This window comes from Rhincodon typus, chromosome 16, assembly GCF_021869965.1.
Source record: "Rhincodon typus isolate 14 chromosome 16, sRhiTyp1.1, whole genome shotgun sequence".
NCBI classification, from domain to species: Eukaryota; Metazoa; Chordata; class Chondrichthyes; order Orectolobiformes; family Rhincodontidae; genus Rhincodon; species Rhincodon typus.
This window is the reverse complement of record NC_063347.1, coordinates 22,991,778-23,011,751: the sequence shown is the minus strand read 5'-3', so window position 1 is coordinate 23,011,751 and position 19,974 is coordinate 22,991,778. Positions and strand designations below refer to the sequence as shown.

Genomic DNA, 19,974 nt, shown 5'->3' with positions numbered 1-19,974 from the left:
TAAATGCAAATTTCATAACTTTAAGACTTGTTGCAGTTGCTACATGCAAGTTGGCAAGTGGTAGAATCTAAACAAGTTGATTGATGGAAATAGGAATCATGTAAAGCTTATCAGACAGTATTCTGTGCAGGATGGATACCATAAAATATTGTTGCACGGGTATTCCTGATGATTTGCATACTTCATAGTTTGATATAATATAACGGGTTTAGTTGTAGAAAACCATTTGACTAACACGTGCACGTTAAACTGGGCGTAAGCAAGTCAGTAGATTAGTTGCTGATGCGAGATGAGTACTGGTCCAAATCATTTCAAACAAGTAATCTTGTTAAGTAATGGTTTCATCAATAAATTTCCATATGGGTTTTAATGCTTTGAAACCTGGTCACAAATATTAGAGACAATCATGGTTATTACAGATGTGATGTGTAACTTGAAAAGAATTCTGAAAATATTAATATTTCAATTTTATTATTCATTTGAGAGATATGGGTGTCTCTGGCTGGCCAGCATTTATTGCTTGTCCCTAGTTGCTGTTGAAAAGGTGGCAGTGAGCTTCCTGCTTGAACTGCTGCAATCCACCTGCTGTGGGCTGACCCACAATGCCATTGAGGGAATTCCAGGAGTTTGACCCAGCGACAGTGAAGGGATTCTATGATTCTTTCCACAGTTCTTTTAATGTGTTATGGTTTCTCAAATATGAACCTTTTTTTTTTCCTCAACTCTATAATGGAAACGCTCCAATCAAGTTTCTGACCCACCACAGTATCATAGTGGCCCTTATCAAAGTCACAAATTACATCCTATGTAATTGTAACAAAAGGAAACTGTAGCAAATTTGTCTTTCTGTATCCAATTCTTTCTTCCTCTGAAGCCTCTCCACTAACATCCAGCTGAGTGAGTTGTACTCTCTTGTGTCCTTTCTTATTTACACCCTCCCCATAATGCATTAATATTAACACATTTGAGAGAGCCATTTTCCCCTTCCAGTAACTGTTTAGTTTCTGTAATTAAACTGGTTGTAACAATTTGAATCAAACTTTAAAGTAGTAGGTCAGAACTCTCAAATGTAGTCACATTTTATGTTGAGCATGAGTGAAGCTGTAGTAGTTTATGAACTTTCTCTTGTTGTTGTGTAATGAATAAACTTTCATCTAGCTGGCAATCAGAAGGCATGTATTCCTGGTAACCAATGAATAGTTTTGTACTAGTGAATGCAAGTGCTGAGGTGATTTCTTGAGTAATTATTGAAACAAAGCTTGAATGTTCATGTAGATTTTTAATGGCTGTAAGTTGATTTTAATTGACATGAATCTGATCTATTCCATGGTCTCAGTGTAGATGACCTCATTATAATAATTAAGTTGTGCTCCATTCTGAGTCTCGTTGACACTTCCTTGATTGCTGTAGCCTATGGTTTGTGGACTCCAGATAACTTGGGTTTTATACTAATGGAATGAATGTAGTTTCTACTATGTGTTTTGCCTTTATGTAAATCCACACAGGCTAATTCCAGTGTTTTCATATTTGTGGAGGTGGGCAGAATGTTTGCTTGAAGACGTAGAGCAATTCAAAACTAAATAAAGATCCCTTCTTTCAAATGTTCAAATATTTCCAAAGTAAATCAAGTAGTACGTACTGTAAAATTGTTTCCTGTGCATATTGTATATTGTTAGAATTACGCTTTCTGGGAATAATCACTTCCAAAGGAGCAAAGATTTCAAATGCGTTGTTGAATTTTCCTGAGAGTTTGCAAAGTGTAACAAACTGGAAGGTTGCATGATTCATCGCAAGTTAGTGCTGCAAGAGTTGAGCTCAGCAGGGTTGGATTTCTGGGGAGCTGTAATGACCTGAGTTCCCAACAAAGAAAGGAAAATTATCCTGTATTTCAAATCCAGCTCATTGCCCAGTGACCCCTGCTAGAAAATAAGCATCAGGTATGGCATCAGGATCAAATATGTTAGCTTCTGTAATTGAATAGCCTTCACTTGTCAAACATCTAAGACAGTTGGCACTTCTTTTGGGTGGTAAAGTACTGAAGGTGCAAGCCAAGTTTAGTATCTTGAAATGTAGAAAGTAAATGAGGTCTGGGTGGAATTTGTCTCAGTAATAGACTGCCGTTTGGTGATACCTGCCAGAAAGTGACTAGCTGTGGGAGGTTTCATTAGGAAGATTTAACAATGCTGTGCTTTGTAATGAGCATCTTAATTATCGCTTCAAGGCCAGAAATCCTGCTGTTACTGCAAAGGCAAAGCAGGACACCTGAAAAGCTTGAATATTGCAGCTTTTAAAATTTTCCCTTTTGGCAAAGCTTATGTAGCAATTTAAATGGACAGAAGAACAATGAGCCAGAACCAATGGAAATTTCTGAGTGGAACAGCAATGACGAAAACATTATCAGTTGCATATGTATGGTGATGTTATTAGCATGTTACATTTTTTGAATTGACCTATTATTCTCTAACTTTACACATAACTTGTATAAGATTCGATTTTAAAAAAAAAATCAAAATATGCAAGATGGCAGAAAGATGAATAGTTTACTGATTTTTAATAAATTGTTAATATTGAATGAAATAGTTTCTTTTTAACATTGATGTTCCATATGCATTTGCCTTTTATGGTATCCATGACTGAAGTTGATGTTTGATAATCCAAATGATTGTTGGTACTTTATACTTCGCCTAGGTTTGTTACGGTTTTGAATAACTTTTGATCCTGTGAAGAGTCTAGACTTGCTGAGAGTCAAGTCCTGCACTTTGCTTGACCAGGAGGTGATATAAATGTCTTAACTTCAAAGTTCTCATCCTTGTTTTCAAATCTATCTGTGAGCTTGTCTGTCCCTAACTCTGGTCTCCCAGCCCCACAACTGTCCAGATGTTGCTGCTCTAATTCTGGCCTCTTGTGTATTTCCAACATCAGTTGATGGCTGTGTCTTCAGTTGTCATGGCTTCAAGCCCCTGAAAGTTCCTTGCTATTGCCTCTCATAGGGTACAGGACTGGGAATCAGGTGAATTTCGTACTCTGAGTCTTCAGATTGCAATAAGGTTATGGGTTATGTTAGGCAAGATGCTCAATGTAGTAGGAACTGACTTTAAAAGATCTTTTGATGTCATCCTGTACAGCAATGGGTTTAATCAGCCCCCACAACTGTGTTTAACATTTACTCCCTCAGCAGTGGTGTTCGGTTGCTGCATGTACATCATCCATGGATTGCATTCTGTCAAGTCATCAAAGGTCATTTTTCAGTTCATTGTAAGTTAAGCACCGAAACCCAAGAGAACACTCGTGCCCATCAATGTTGCACATCATCTTGCCTTGAAAACTGTACCATTCCCATGGATTGCAGTGCTCAAGAAATTGACTCCAGAGAGTGGCTCAATGTTGAGGACTACCAAGACAACTCCCTCCTGACTATGTATATACCTCTGTGCCACAATCTCTGCTGGGCCTGACCTGCCAGCAGGACAGGACATATCCAGGGGGGGATAGTGATGGTGTATGGGACATAGTCATACACTCAGAATCATACCTTTTATAGACAATGTCAGACTCTAAGACATCTCTCCCAGTTTTGGCACTAGTCCCCAGATGTCAGTATGGAAGACTTTGTGGGTCGACAGGACTGTTTTTGTCATTGCTGTATCCAGTTCCTATTGTAAATAGAAAATTTGCTGGATGCAAACTTCTTTTGGTGACCAATATAGCAGTACTTGAGCCTGAAAGGAGGAAAAAGGTTGCTCATAATTACAAGTAATTGGATAAATCTTAGCATATTATTTCACAACAATCCTGCAAAGTTGTACGTAAGTGAATGAAGACTTTGCCAAAATTATTTTGGAAAATGAAAAAAGTTGGAGGGAAAGTAACCTCTGGATTAAGAAGCAAAGATGAACCTTTTGGATTTGTCAAAGTCTTCATGGCATGACACCAGTTGATTCTTTTCCTCCCCCCACCCCCAACAAAAGAGAATATTTGGAGGATAAATGTTGAAGTCTCTGTTCAGAAATGAGCAGCTGTTGAAGACAAATATGCTCTGTGTCTTTGTTTAGTACAACAAATGTGGTTTTGCCAAGTTTGAAGTCTAATCAGCATGAATATATAGCAACTTGCTAATTATGATTCTACTATTACATTGAAATTATAGTTTTTCTCTATTGTCTACTAAGTATCTCTCCATTTGATTTTGTTTTAATATATTTCAATTTTGCTGTTTTCCATTTACTAGCAGCTTTTCATATCTTTTGTAGAAAATCAGTAGAGTAGTTTTGATTGGGAATGTAATAGGGTACAAATGGCTCTGATGCTGATAAATTGAAATCAAAATTTAGTGGACCAAACCAGCACTGAAAAATGGCTGCCATCGAATAAGGGGTATTTTATTTACTGTCAGAACATATTTGTGAGCATGACTGATAAGAGACATGTTTTGTCAAAGCTCTTCACCTTGCTCTCAGCAGAATGTTTCGTAAGGCTACCAATTCAAGGAGAATGCCAGCATTTACACAACGTGGGGAGTGTACTGGTTGGTTAGCAAATGGACTCTGGTAGAAGTACAGCCATGGAGAATCCAACCATTAATTCTCATTGACAGCTGACAGCCAGGCTTTGTTTAAATTTTAAACCAGGCAGATGGACTTTGGTCAGTGCACTGCCCCTGAGAAAAGGAGCAGCGTTTATCTGTCACTTATTTTGCTGAGTTGAAACAGACAGTGTGCATGTGTGTTCTTCTGGTCTGCAAAGTGCAGGACCTCCTTTATCAAATATGCAGCTGCCAATATCCCCAAGTGCACCGTACTGCAAGCACAGCTGGCAACCCTAACTCAGTTGTCAGTCTAATTCCTCACAAATTCAGGATTATTTAGCAAATGTTATCCAATTGCAGACACACATCTAACGCTGAACACTTGAGTTTCATAAGCACAGGCTGGTTTGGGTACTACTGATATCTTATTTCAAACAGTTGAAAGGACATGTTGTGTTTGATACAACATGCTAGTCTCTGGCATGTATGGATGCATACCCAGCATCACCAATGGCGCTACTCATTGCTGTTCAGTTTGATTTTTTTTTTCTTTTTTTTTGACGATGCTAGTCTTTTCCCCCAAATGTATCACTCAACAAGACCATAGACCTCTGCACTGCAACAGTATATTGTGGTGATCTAGACCTGTCACCACATGAGACACTGACCATAATTTACCATTCTTCCTTAGATTTGCGGTTTAATGAAGGAAACTGCCATCCTTTACCTGTCTGGCCTACATTTGTACATGTGCCTTGGGTATAGAGAATTGCAGATATTATGGTCTTGTTCAAACAGGGCTATAAGGATTAAGCCCAGCATCAACAGGCTAGTCGGTTGAATCCCCACTGGTGAACTTTTCTTTTCTTTGCCAAATTATTTGTTAAAAAATAATAATTTGAAAACATTTAGATTTAATTTAGCAAGTCAACATGGATTCGTTGAGGACAAATGGTGTTTAACAAACTTCCTGGAACTTTTTTTGAGATGACTGGGTTGACTGAGGGTAATGCTGTTGATGTAGTGAACGTGGGTGTCTCATCTACATTGGATAAAATGTTCAAATTAAATGGGCTGTGATGTGCATATGAAATTGACTAAGTGACAGGAAACAGTAGTGTCTTAAGCGGTCCTATTAGTGAATTGGAGAAAGATACAAACATCGATTTTAATGCAGAAAAGTGTGAGCAATTCAATTTGATAGGAAGACAGCAGGTGGACAATAAATATAAAGTACAATTCTAAAGGATGTAAAGGAACAGAAGGACTTGTGCATAAATTATTCAAGGTAGTGGGACATGTTGAGTGCAGTTAGTAAAGCATACAGTGTCCAAGACTTCATAATGAGAAGCATAGAGTTACAAGAGCAAGGAAGTTGCTAAACTTATATGGGACATTGGTTGGTCTCCACCAGATTATTAAGTCTGTTTATGGACATCACACTTTAGAAAGGATATGGATGCATAAGAATGTTTCCAGAGATGAGGAATTTGTTTAGGAGATTTGATGCTCAAAATCGTGAAGAATACATGGAAAGAAACTGAGAGGCTGGCTAGAAGGATCACGAATCAGATGACACAGAATTAAGGTAATTGGTGAATGGATTTTTAAAAATTAATTCACAGGATGTGGTCATCACTAGCTAGACCAGCATTCATTGCTCACCCCAAATTGCACTTGGACACTTGTCACCCACATTGCTGTGGGTTTTGAGTCATCAGACCTGGTAAAGATGGCAGTTTCCTTCCCTGAAGGACAAGAGTGAATCAAATGATTTTTTTTTTTTCCCCTGACAATTGGCGATGGTTTCATGGTCATCAATTTGTGTATTGAATTCAAATTTTACCATCTGCCATTTCAGGATGTGAATCCAGGTCCCTGGAGCATTACCTGAGTCTCGACATTAATAGCCTAGCATTAATACCACGAGGCCATTGCCTCCCCAATAGTGTCATGAGGAAAGCCTTTACTTGCAGCAAGAGGTTTAACTCTGAGCACTGCCTGAGAGCCATTAGATCAAGGAACAATAGAAGCTTTCACACCGTATTGGATCATATCTGCAGAGGAAAAAAATTGCAAGGCCGCAAGGCAAAGGCAAGGGAACGCAATGGGTGAATTGCTCCAATAGAAGGCCAGCACAGAAATAACAGGCTTCTAGACCTCCTTCTGTGCTATAACCATTCTATGCAAGGTCAGACCAATGACAACCACTGTAGTGTGAAATTAATGTCCAAGTTAGTGTGTGTGAGCTTCGCTGAATTTTCTAAGATTTACCCTTTAACAGAGTTCATCATTCTGTAACTGTCTTGCAGCACTCAAAAATCCAACTGCTATTTTGAGTGCACTTGTTGGCACAGCACAGATGGTCTTCTCAGTAATAAATGTAGAAAGGAATGAGATGGGTACATAAGCATGACACAGCAAAAGCACAGTCAGCAGATGTGAATGTGATAAATCCTGCAATTGATTCTTAGCTGTGTAATTTACAGATAGGAAAACCATTTAACTTTTGAGCCAATCTTTATTCATGACCACAACATGAGTAAAACTCATTCTGTTGCACGAGGCAATATTCATTTTGGAACTGAAAGCAGTTGCACTAATTTATAGGGTGCCCAGCTGTCAATTGCACTTAATGCTTTTTATTATGATATGACCCAGCCTATTAGGCTGATCCATATAAACATGGCGCATATACAATAGACCAGATTTTCTGTTGGCCAGACAGCTACGATGAGGGTAAATGGGAATTGCGAATGGATACCTTGTGGAATCTGCATCTTAGACTCAAAGAATACGATAGGAAATTGAATCCTCCTTTGGGCAAAACCTTTTAATGCTTGGAATGCACTGAATGTGTACATAAAAACTGGAGACTTTAGATGGTTCCAATGAAATTTCAGTAAAATAGTTCCACCTTCACTCCAACTGCTTAAACCCCCGAACTGACACTCCCGCCTGGACCTGATAGACCCCTCCTCTGTCCTGATTTCCTCCTTTGCCAACAATGCTGTCTTTTTGTCAACACTTGACTTTGTTCTCCCCACCCCATCTCCCACTGCTGCCACCAGATTTCCCACACATCAGTCGCCCCATCTCCCACCTGAGCAGATCTTCCTTTCAGAAACGCAGAGCTCCTCCTTCCTTTCATTAAGAAAGGCTGCATACAAATTGTTGCCACTGCCTGCAGATAAGTCAATATAATAGAATAAAATCCTTGCAGTGTGGAAGTAGGCCATTTGGCCCACAAGTCCACACTGACCCTCTGAAGAGTATCACCCTATCCTGTCCCTGTAACCTTGCATTTCCCATGGATAATGCACCGAACCTGCACATCCCTGAACACTATGGGCAGTTTAGCATGGCCAAACCACCCAACCTGCACATCTTTGAATTGTGGGAGGAAACCAGAGCACCCGGTGGAAACGCGTGCAGACAATGTGCAAACTCCACACAGATTGTCACCCGGGGTGGACTCGAACCGAGGTCCCTGGTGCTGAGGCTGCTGTATTAACCACCTGAGCCACTGTGCTAGCCCAAAGGCTGTGTGGCAACCGGTGTTAAAATACTACTACCTGTAAAGTTTGGCCCAATGTTTGTGGAAGATCATTCTTCTGTTAACCCTGAGATCTCAATTTCTGGTTGAGTTTCCAATCAAAGACTGCATCATTCTAGGCATTATGATGTACCACCTGACAACTTGCAGCAGTGCTGAACACTAGAAGCAGCTTTGCAATATTATCCTGTTGGTAGTGGTACAAAAAGTGTTCACGATTGACTCAGACACTCTATGAACAACACATGGAAATACCCCGGTGTGTAAGCAATGATTTGATACATATGTACATCTATATGCTGAATTTAAACACTTGAAAGTGATTTCAATGAAGATACTCTGAATCTGCTCCTAAGTATTTGGCTCACTGAGGGGATGAGGGAGGAAACAAAAAATCTGAGGGCAAGTTGAGCTGGATTTCATTTCCCACAACTTCTGCCTGCTGTTTTCATTCCTTGGCAAGAGTGCCAGGCAGCAATTTCTTTGTTCCTGCTGTTGAATGAATGTTGGCAGGAAGGGAAGAGGAAGTTTTTTTTTAAATGGCAGAATATATGAAGGGATTTTTAATGGAAAATTTGTGTAGGGTTGTGTCTTGTAAAGTCACCATTGAATTTCAGGCATTACAGAAGATAAAAGGAAGAATTAGGATCCAAGCTATAAGAAAATATCGCTGTGACTCAAATTATTTATCTTGCTTGCAAATATAGTTGGATGTAAATCATTACAAATGGATCCAATTTGTGTTCTTGTGCTGAATTGTTTATTTATGCAGAAGAGACACATTGACCTGAATCACAACCTGTGCTTTTAGATGAGATCTTATTAGCATGGTGCAGTGACTAACTTTAGCCAGAGTGGAAGAGATGTTTAGGTACATTCAGCATTCATTAAATCTTTAGAAACTGAATGATTGATTGTTTGACAAACAAAACAAATGGGTGGTCAATGTTGTAATGCTACACAATTGAGAAATTGAAAGTAAAATGCATTTAAGATTTATGTATATACATATCATTTGATCTGGATCAGGCTGTCTTTATAATTCATCTTAAATTTGATTTCAGCACAGCTGTCAAAATTATGAAGACTTAAAGGTAAAAATTCATCTTGATTGGTGGGGGAAAATGTATGTTGTCACGTTGGCCACCCATTATGCAAAGTGTTTGATATTCCAATCATTCTGGTAAATGGAAGGGAAAATCATGCTGTAAATAATGGCCCACCAATCCCTTGTTACTGAACTTGCACCGCAGCCAGAGATGGATGACTACTCCTTGATATTGATCCTCCAGATCCAGCATTGCCTGTTACAGCAAACCATACACAACTGGAAAGAAGGCATTGCTGTGTGAGCTCCATTGGTTTGTTTGACCCCAATGATTTTCTAAATTGAGCTTAATGTAGATCTTTGTAAATAAATTCAAAGCAATTTTACCAGGTCACTTCCAAATAATTTGCTATTCATTCATATAAACTGGTTGAATAGTTTGAAACTGCAGAGAGCAGACTGTCCAAACAGATTTCACATAAACAGCTGTCACATTGTTGGCAGTTTAAAAATTGCAGAAAAGGAATGCATACACGATAAATGGCTCATTATTTCTAAATGTTTATGGAATGTGAATTGCTGTTGAAGTTGTATACAAGCTAAGAACTGAACCTTTCCAGTCAGCACATAATTTGTACCCTTTTTGACACTCGTTTGTGCATGAAGTGCATGTTCTTGAAACAGTGATGGATCACTTATAAACGTTTGGTATTGTAAGATTCATTGGAGATAAAGACAACTTCATTTGAGCCATTGCAGCAATCAACATTGCTAATTTAATTTTGAATACTGTAATTTTTATTGCAGGCAACATAGGAGATAATGTGTATTAGAGGTTGTATTTGATGATAGTAGGAGAATAGGGAGCTTGGATGTTGTCAATAATTGAGGTATAACATAACAGGCATCTTAGAACTAACTACCTAACTTATAAGCAGGAGAAGTTTGAGCTTGTACAGAGTGGGAAATTGTATCTTAAGCCATTAATACGGCAGTTATTTACAGACATCACATATAATGTCAGCTAAGGTTGAAAAAGTATTTGCCTTTAAGTTGTGATGAATCTTCATATAACTGCAGGTATAATGATTGCACCTTGGTTTTGTGCATATTAATATTTCGGAATCAGAATGGTACTGTTGACCTGGATGATCTATGTCTGGACTGAGATACCTTTAAAAGGGGTAACACAGTGTGGAGCTGGAGAAACACAGGCCAAGCAGCATCAGAGGAGTAGGAAAGTTGACGTTTCAGGTCGGGACCCTACTTCAGAAATGGGGGAGGGGGAAGGGACCTCTGAAATGAATAGAGAGGAGGGATGGGGCTGGGGAAGGTAGCTGGGATGGTGATAGGTGAGTGCAGGTAGGCAGTGGTGGGGATTGGTCCGTCAGGTGGGAGGAGCAGATAGGTGTGAGAGAAAATGGACAGGTTGTGTCAGGTCAAGGAGGCGGAGATGAAAGGGAGGGTTGGTCATGGGATGAGGCCAGCAGTGGGGGAGATTTTGAAACTGGTAAAGTCTACATTGGAACCGTTGAGTTGTAGGCTGCCGAGGCGGAATATGAGATGCTGCTCCTCCAGTTTCCGGATGGTGTCATTGTGACACTGGAGGGGGTCCAGGATGGACATGTCACTCAGGGAGTGGGAGGGGACATTGAAATGGTTCACGACCAGAAGGTGTTGTCGTTTGTTGCGAACAGAGCACGGGTGCTCTACCTTTTAAAAAGCTGTTTTTGCCGTAGAGGTACTGCACAGCAGTTTAGAGGTTCTGAAGTAATCAACTGCTAAAGTGAACATTTTACTATCTAACAAAATATATTGTGTGCTATATCAAATGTAAAGTCATATTGGTCTCTGTTCCCCCTTATGTAACTGGATTCTCGATTTCCTGACCAACAGAGGGTAGTCAGTAAAGTTAGGCGACAACACCTGTGACAATAATCCTCAACACTGGTGCCCTGCAAGGCTGCATATTCAGCCCCTTATTATACTCCTCATACACACATGACACCGACTCCATTTCCAAGTTTGCTGATGACACCACCGTTGTAGGTCCGATCTCAAACAATGACAAGATGGAGTACAGCAAGGAGATTGAATGCTGAGCGGCATTGTGTAAAGACAATGAACTCTCCAATGTCAGCAAAACGAAGGAGCTTGGCATTGACTTCCAGAAGCGAACTGGAGGACATGCCCTGCTGCCTCAATGGTGCTGAGCTGAAGATGGTCGAGAGCATCAAGTTTTTGGGAGTGATGATCACCAACAATCTGTCCTGGTCCACCCACCCTGATGCTACGGTCAAGAAAACACAACAGGAGGCTAAGGAAATTCAGCATGTCCATAAAGACACTTAAAGATTTTTTTATAGATACATCACAGCGTGGTATGGCAAATGTTCTTCCCAAAACCACAAGAAACTACAAAGCGTTGTGAACACAGCCCACACCATCACGCAAACCGGCCTCTCCTCCATTGACATTTTCTATACTTCCTGTTGCAGCGGGAAAGCAACCAACATAATCACAGACCCCTCCTACCCCGGTTATACTCTCTTCCACCTCTTCAGTCGAGCAGAAGATATAAAAGTTTGTATGCATGTACGAACAGAGTCAAGAACAGCTTCTTCCCCACTGTTGTGGGACTTTTTAAATGGCCCTGTTCAATGCTAATGTTGATCTCTCTCGCTGCACCTTTTTCGGCAGCAGTAAGACTGTGTCCAGCACTTTGTCCTGTTACCCTGATGCACTTATATAGTACAAGCTGCCTGTAAATCATGTAAGACAGCACTTTTCTCACTGAATTGGTACACGTGACAGTGCTAAAACAAATCAATTGTTTCTGTGTACCACAAATACTTTACAGCAAACATCAAGGAGAAAAAAAATGAATGCAACCTCTTGGAGTTTAAAGGGAATAATAAGACATTTTGTTATTTTGTGATTGGGAAAAATCCTTCCCACATCAGCAAAAACCACAATTATTCTGTTTTATAAATCCGATAGTTCCTTGTATCACTTCAGAAGTCTGTTACTTCATGGAGACTCTCTATAGTTGTACTTGCTTTGTTGGTCTTCAGTAATTTTGTTAATGTCCTCATTTTCATTGGTGTAAATTTTCTAGTTTAAAAAGCAAGCATTCAGTAAAACTGGCAAGCTTGTGTACTTTTTTTAATGGTTCACTAACTTTACTTACTTAACAATAAAAACTGTATTGTATTTACTGTAAGACTATAGGAAATAGAAATAGGAATGGGCTATTTGGCCCCTTGAGCCTGCTCTGCCATTTAGTAGAATCATGGCAGATCAGCCATTCCTCATGTCCATATTCCTGCCATGCATTTATCTGTTTAATCTTGACCCAGTGCCAGTTAGCTTGTGGTAGTAATCTGGAGGTCATTACTTCTGTTGGTTCTGGTTCCTGCTTGTATTACTTTCCCTTCTGATCTCTGAGTACAGTTAATATTACTCTTCTACCAATACCTATTTCAATTTGGATTTCAAATACGCATTTTTCAAAAACAAAAATGGGTCACAAAAATATGACACTGTTTGTTATTTCTTCGTTAACATTTACAACTGAGATACCTTATGTGTGTTATTGCATTTCCTTTATTTGTAATGGAGCAATTCATCCCCACTGACAGTAATTCTATTGATATTGTCAATTGGGCTTGCAGTATGGTGTACTTGGGGCCCTGCATATTAATATATTTAACTTCCAGTATATTGCAAGACTTGCAGACAGAAAGAACATGTACATACGTTGCATCTGATAGATGACAACTATTCTCTGCTTAATTTCTCATGGCAATAACTTAACTAATCAGAGTCAACTGGCTTCATTTAAAGTCCAAGCAAATCTTGGCTGTTAACTGTCAGTCATCACTTAAATAGAACATCTTCTGAGGCAATGCTTCTACCAATCAGTGTCAATGTGGCAACTAATCCATACTCCCCTAAGCATATAAATGTTGTTTTCCCTTACTTCTGTATTTCTTGTGAGTTGAAGTAAGAGATGAAAAGCTTAGACAATTTACTTTAGCCATACCAAATATTGCAAGGCTTCAGTATTTGGGTGTTGCTGTGACATGAGCATGATTTGAGAAATGAGCATTAATGTTTAATTGCAAATGATTTCTGGCGATTAGTTGTCACTTTGCAGAATCTACAACAATCAAACTCAGTATTTAATTTAGAGATAGGGTGCTTGGATGACTGGTGACTAAAGATTTGTTTTTCTCATCCTGCTCTTTTGTGGAAGATTGAAGTTCCAAAATAAAGTTCTAGTGGAATTGAAAGAAGATTTTAATGTAACACAGTGTATGTATTACGTAGTCACAGTCATGGTTTTTACTGTATTATTTGTAACTCCTGAAATAGTAATTATGCATGCTATTAGTGTCTGCAAAATATCATTTAGATGTTCTGTGTTGTCATGACCATGGATCATTAAGTCCAGGTCACCTATGGCTGTATTGACCTTTTTTGGACAAGAATTCTTTTTTTACAAGCAAAGATTGTAAGCTAAGCCTAGCTGATGTAACTTTTAAGCATGGAATGCAATGGTTGTCAAATGATTCTGTGCGAACCCCTTGTTTTTGAGTACTTTAAACCAACACTCAACATGGGGTCTTTTTCATTCAAACATTTTAAGCAGTCTGTCTTCCCACTGGCATAAAATAAATTGTTAACTAGTCCCACTTGCCTGCCTTCAGCCCATATCCCTCCAAACCTTTCCTGTTCATGAACTTATCCAAATCTGTTTTAAATGTTGTAATTGTACCTGCATTCACCACTTCCTCTGGCAGTTCATTTCGCACACAAACCACACTGTTTTTAAAAAAAAATGTTGCCCCCTCATGTCCCTTTTAAATCTTTCTCCTTTCACTTTAAAAATATCCTCCCTTGTTTTGAATTCCCCCCCCCCCCCCCCCCAATGCTCGTGGAAAAAGACCCTTGCCATTCACCTTTATCTATGCTCCTCATGATTTTATAAACCTCAATAAGGTCACCTCTCAACCTCCTACACTCCAGTGGGAAAAATCCCAGCCTTTTTTTCAAAAACTCAAACCTTCCAATCCTGGCAACATCCTGGTAAATCTCTTCTGAACCCCCTCCAGTTTAATAATATCCTTCCTATAGCAGGGTGACCATAACTGCACACAGTACTCCAGAAGAGAGTTCACCAACGTCCTGTACAACCTCAACACGACATCCCGACCCCTATACTCAAAGGTCTGAGCAATAAAGGCAAGCATGCTAAATGCCACCTTAACCACTTTGTCTACCTGTGATTCAAATGTCAAAGAATGATGTACCTGAACGCCTCGATGTCTCTGTTCTACAACACTGCCCAAGGCTTACCATTAACTGTACAAGTCCTGCCCATTGTTTTTACCATACCTCTCATTTATCCAAATTAAACACCATCTGCCACTCGTGAGCCCATTGACTCAATTGTTCAAGATCTTTTCGTAATCTTAGATAACCTTCTTCATTGTCCACTATACCACCAATTTTGGCACACCTGCAAACTCACTAACCATGCTTCTTATATTCTTACCTAAGTCATTTATATAAATGACAAACAAAAGTGGACCCAGCACTGATCCCTGCGGAACACCACTGGTAACTGGCCTCAAGTCTGAAAAACAACCCTCCATTATCACTGTCATTAAGTCAATTTTGTATCCAATTAGCAAGCTCACCCTGAATCCCATGTGACCTGACTTTAATTAGTGTACCATGCGGAACCTTGTGAAAAGTTTTAAAAGTCCATGTAATCAGTATCTATGGCGCTGGCCTCATCCATTATCCGTTCACCCCTGCTGAAAGGAGAAAATCTTTTACAGATCGTCTTGCAGTCAATGATACCCCACCTTGATAAAATATATTGTTCCATTACTGAGTGCATGTCCACAGTAAAGTAAGTGTCAAACACTGACCATTCAGCAGGATGTCTGGAGGAGATGAGTTACTGATATTGTTTACTGAAAACCAACCACATTCACACAAATCTATTTGTGTTTGCACTTTGTGAATCATCTAAAACCCCATATTTGTTGTTCGGTTTATAATATCACACCTTGTAGTACGCTAAGGAAACTTAAAGGAGTGAGTCTTCAAAGGTCAGAAATGCAAAGCAATCAAATATCTATGCTTGAAAGGAAAACCTCATTTGTGAGCTATATTCTAGATTATGTACATAGGCTTTTTTTTTGTTACTCTTCTGGAAATAGACAATACCTGGTTTAAACATCAACTGAAACCTGTGATCAGCGTGTGTTGGTGAACTGTAATACTGTGAAGGCCATAGCTTGAGGGCAGGCATTAAAAATGCTGCACTGCAGCTGAGACACTTAGAGTAAAGTTCATTAGATCCCTGCAAATCAGCCACTATCTAAAGGAAACGGGACCAAAGAATTACAGCTAACCTGCAAAGCCAAGAATCATGAAACTAACTGCTCAACCACAAAATTTTTTTGGTTATTTTATCTAGAACTGAAATGAATTGGGAAACCTTAGCTGGTCATAAGCAACAAGGTTTGCAAATTTCAGTTCCAACCAATTAACATTAGACACTGGATGCTCTTTGTTTTGAAGTTTTCCATCATGCATTTATTTTCTTGGTAATTTTCACAATCTTCACTGTTAATCACTAAATTGAATTGAACATAATGCTAATCATTAATAGCTCTGAAATGTGCATAATTAAATACCATCATGACTGCTGAAAAGCCTTCATATCTCTGATCAGCATATAGACAATACCTCAAATACTTCTAAATATTACATATTAGAAACTTGGTTTCTCATAATGATAAAATTATACTAATTTCTATGCACTAAGGTGCAGTGGGACACTGGCTTCTTTAACTGCAGATTTTAAGGCAGCAATAATTTGTATCATTTCACATGCTTGCTCTTAGACCGTGCTATTCATTACAACAACAAACGAATGGAGAAAGTCAGCAAGTCTGACAGCACCTATAGAGAGAAAAAGAGTTGAAGTTTCATGTCCAGTGTCCCTTTGTCAGAATTGATTATTTTTTTAAGAAATACAATTGCGGATACTGGAAATCCGAAAAAGCAGAAATTGCTGGAGAAACTCGACAGGTATGGCAACATTGGGAGACAAACTGAAGAAGGGTTGCTGGACCTGAAACATTAACTCTGCTTTCTCTCCATAGATGCTGCCAGATCTGCTGAGATTTTCCAGTAATATTTATTTTTGTTTTTGATCATTATTCTGCCACTTGTGCAGACTCTTTTTTTTTTTAAAAAAAAGCACTCTATTTCTTATATATTCTATTATAATTATTGCTCCTCCCTTTGCTTTTCCTGATTTTTATTTTTCTGTCCTGCCTGCTGCCTTATCCGAATCCTTCTCTTCTGTTCTTCTGCCCATAACCTGCTTTTGCTAGCATAAAACCCATCACATTTTCAGCTTCTGTCTAGTTCTAAAAATTAGCCATATTCAAATCTATGTTAACACTCGTTTCTTCCTCAACTGATTCTGTTGGACGTACTGAATACTTGGACTGCAAAGCACTTTCCCTCAAAGAGCAATGTTTGAAGTATAGTAACTGGTATAATATAGGAAATATGGCAGCCAATGTGCATATAGTAAGCTCCCATAAACAACAATGTGATAACAACCCAAAAAGCTGTTTTTTTGTGATTTTTTTTTTTAACTGAAGGACTAATGTTGGCCTGGGCAACAGGTATATACCTTTGCTCTTCGTTCAAATTGTCACGTTAACACTTACTTGGACCTGAGCAGGCAGATGGGGCCTTTGTTTAACACCTTGACTAATAGCCTGTGCTGCTAACCTTGCAACAGTCTTTCCACACTTGCGCTGAAGTGTCAAATTTGGTCATTGCACCCAAACCCTGGAGTGGGCAACTGTTTATGCCAGAGATCTTGTTGATGAAAGAAGAGTGAATTTCCATGTATTTGGAGTTCTTGCAGTATAGTGGTAATGTCCCTCCCTCTGAGTCAGGCCTGGATTCAAGTCCCCCTGCTCCTGAGCTATATCATAAGATGTCTGAACAGATTGATTTATTCCAAATATCGTAAAAAAAGCTGAGTTCTTCTCGGAACTGTGTTCTTGAAGGCTCTTGTGAAGTGATAGTGTCCCTCTCTCTGGAGCAGAAGACCTGGTTTCAAGTCCCACCTGTTCCAGAGGGGTGTCATAACATGTCTGAACAGTTGGTTAGAAAAAAAAATTAAAAGCAAGAGGTGGGTTCTTTAGTTGGTAATTCACTGTTTCGATAAACTGGTGGTTACTTTTTAGGGGACGCTACTGACATAATGAAACTGGAGGGTTCAAGTGCTAACTGCTCCAGAGTGTGTCATAAACCATCCAATATGTAGTTTAAAAAGAAAAGTAAGAGCTGGGCTCCTCTGCAGTTGGTGAGTTGGCTTCTGGACAGGGCAAGTGTCCAGTAGGAAAAGGTCAAAACTGATATTTGTGCTAAACTGTAAAACCCTTGTAAATCTTGTAAAAATTGTGTACTGGACTTAAAAGTGGTGTTTATTTTTCAGACATCAGTCAAGTTCATTTTAAGAATAGTGGCTTGAAATGTGTGAGAAAAAGCATGCTTTGTGTAGTTCATTTCTTAAGAATTGTGGAGATCAAATATAGTTGTTTTTTTACAGAGCCATCTAAATCCTTGACCCTTATGAGCACTTAAAATTATTTGAGGATAATGTTTCCAGTCAGCCAGTCAAAAATGAAATTAGTCAAGCTTTGAATTCCTACCTAGCAACATTTTCTAGTTTTCACGGTCAGAGATTACTTGTCTAAATGCAGACTAACAATTGAGTATAAATAAACATTTGGGCTTATTGAGACAATTGCATTTTCAAATAAATGGTGTAAAGACTGCACTCTTTTTTTCCTTTACTTTTGGACTGTGGACTTCTTTTTTTTAAAAAAACTGCTTTGAATCAAGGGACCTGTGCAAAAAGAGGGCTGAAACTTTTAAAAATCATATTCACTGGGCCACATTGTGTATTGTATCTTATGTTGCCTTTTTTTGTGGAATAGCGAAGCATAACAGAGCAGAGCCAATTGACTCTGAACTTGGACGGTCGCTTGACAACAATACTTTGTCTCTTGACAAGGTGACCATGGCTTGTGTGGGGCCAGTGCAACATAATCATCCAGCTAGCAAGAAGAAAGCTTCAACCATTTCTGTTAGTCTTTCCCCACATCTCCCTCTTCATCTGTCTCTGTCTATCTCTCTTTCTCCCCACTGTGAAGGTAGCAGAAAGTCTCCAGTAACAGTTAAATGGCTCCCATTCCCCTTCAGAGGCATTGAAAGGATGATCTTTCAAACAGCAAATGAAAAACAAATATCAATGCACAAATAACCTTGTATTCATTTTGACAATTTAATCTTTTTTGCCTTTCTTTCCCCTTCTGTTTTATGACAGAAGATGGCCAGATGTGACCAGCAGTAATGCTGTTCTTTATCTAAATGCCAGGAGGTACTAAAGTGCAGCGTGGATACCTCATTCATCTATTTTGTTCATTTCTACAAAAGAAAATTTGTTTCAGGGTGAAAAATACAAGTCTTATTATGATGAAATTTGTAGGTTACCGTAAGGTGAATCATACACCATTTGTAATCATGCTGTAACAATGCATTAGAGAATTAAACACTTTTTTTTTAGATAATTAGAAAAATATTAACACTTCCACGTCTATTTGAGAAAGCTGAGCTACATAAAATAATTTGATGTTTCCCTCAACTTTTTCAAATGATGAGTCGTCATTAATATTTAGTAATTATAGTCAGAATTTAATGACAGTAATAAACTTGTATTTCCCACAGTTCTGCTGAATTCAGCTGTCAGTTGAAAATAGGGATATTGTATAACCAATTGGAAATTCTAATTTGGTAAAGAGTTACATTTTCTTTGTATGCTAGACATACGTTGATACTTAGATGATCCAAGTAGGTCAGCATTTTTTAAAAAAACTGGTAACTGTTTTTAAGTGTTCATTGAATTAAATAATATATTTGATACTAAGTGAAGAGTTTCTGTGAAATGAACCAGTATCCTGAACATTGTTATGGATGTTTCACATAACCAACTGGAAGGAAGAAGTGAAAAAAAGTTAGGAACAGTTCATGAGGACAGTTAAAGAAATGAATCATCGAAATACAATAACAGTTTCTGAAAGAATTTGTTTCAGAATATCTTGCATCCATCTTCTTACTGAAAGAAGTAATCTTTTTGTTATAGAAGCTGATCAAATCCGCTTGGAGTTCTTTTGACCAGTTCATTTTATTTCATAAAATTATCAAGTACCTTTTTTCAGAGCATATTAGTAATTGTTCTATATAATAAACATTTTAATGGATACCAAATTTCATACAATTAATAGCAGATTATCTAGCTGAATGGCTTGAATTTTTCTTCCATCTGAGTCAGATTCAGGGTATTTGACTGAAAATTGGAAGGGAGTTTTCAGGCCAGATTACCATTGAAATCAGTTACATCTTTAATAATCCTGGTTAAAACCTTGAAGTAAACTCACAGTTGCATTCAACCCTAACTTCACAGTTTGGGCAAATTATTGAAATTAGATACTTTACTCCGACACAGATGGTCATGTCGTAAGCTTTTAATCCCTGTCAGTCTACCTTGAATGCATTTTGTAAATTGGATCAAAATTTAACATTTTTAAAATTTAAACTTTTACCCAATTAAGATAATTTTAAGTGTGATTAACGTGTTTCTGTTCATTTTAAAAAGTAGTGCAATTGGATAGATAATGATTTATTTGATATTTAATTGAGCAGTAAGTGTTTACATTTGTGTTTGATAGCTGC

At 38.5% G+C, this 19,974-nt stretch overlaps 1 protein-coding gene across 3 annotated transcripts in view; it reads left to right on the top strand.

The window, feature by feature from the left end:
* The window catches only part of LOC109928116 (IQ motif and SEC7 domain-containing protein 1-like), a 440,048-nt gene that overhangs the window by 139,323 nt on the left and 280,751 nt on the right, over positions 1 to 19,974 (top strand). The gene's annotated exons all lie outside the window — the stretch shown is intronic.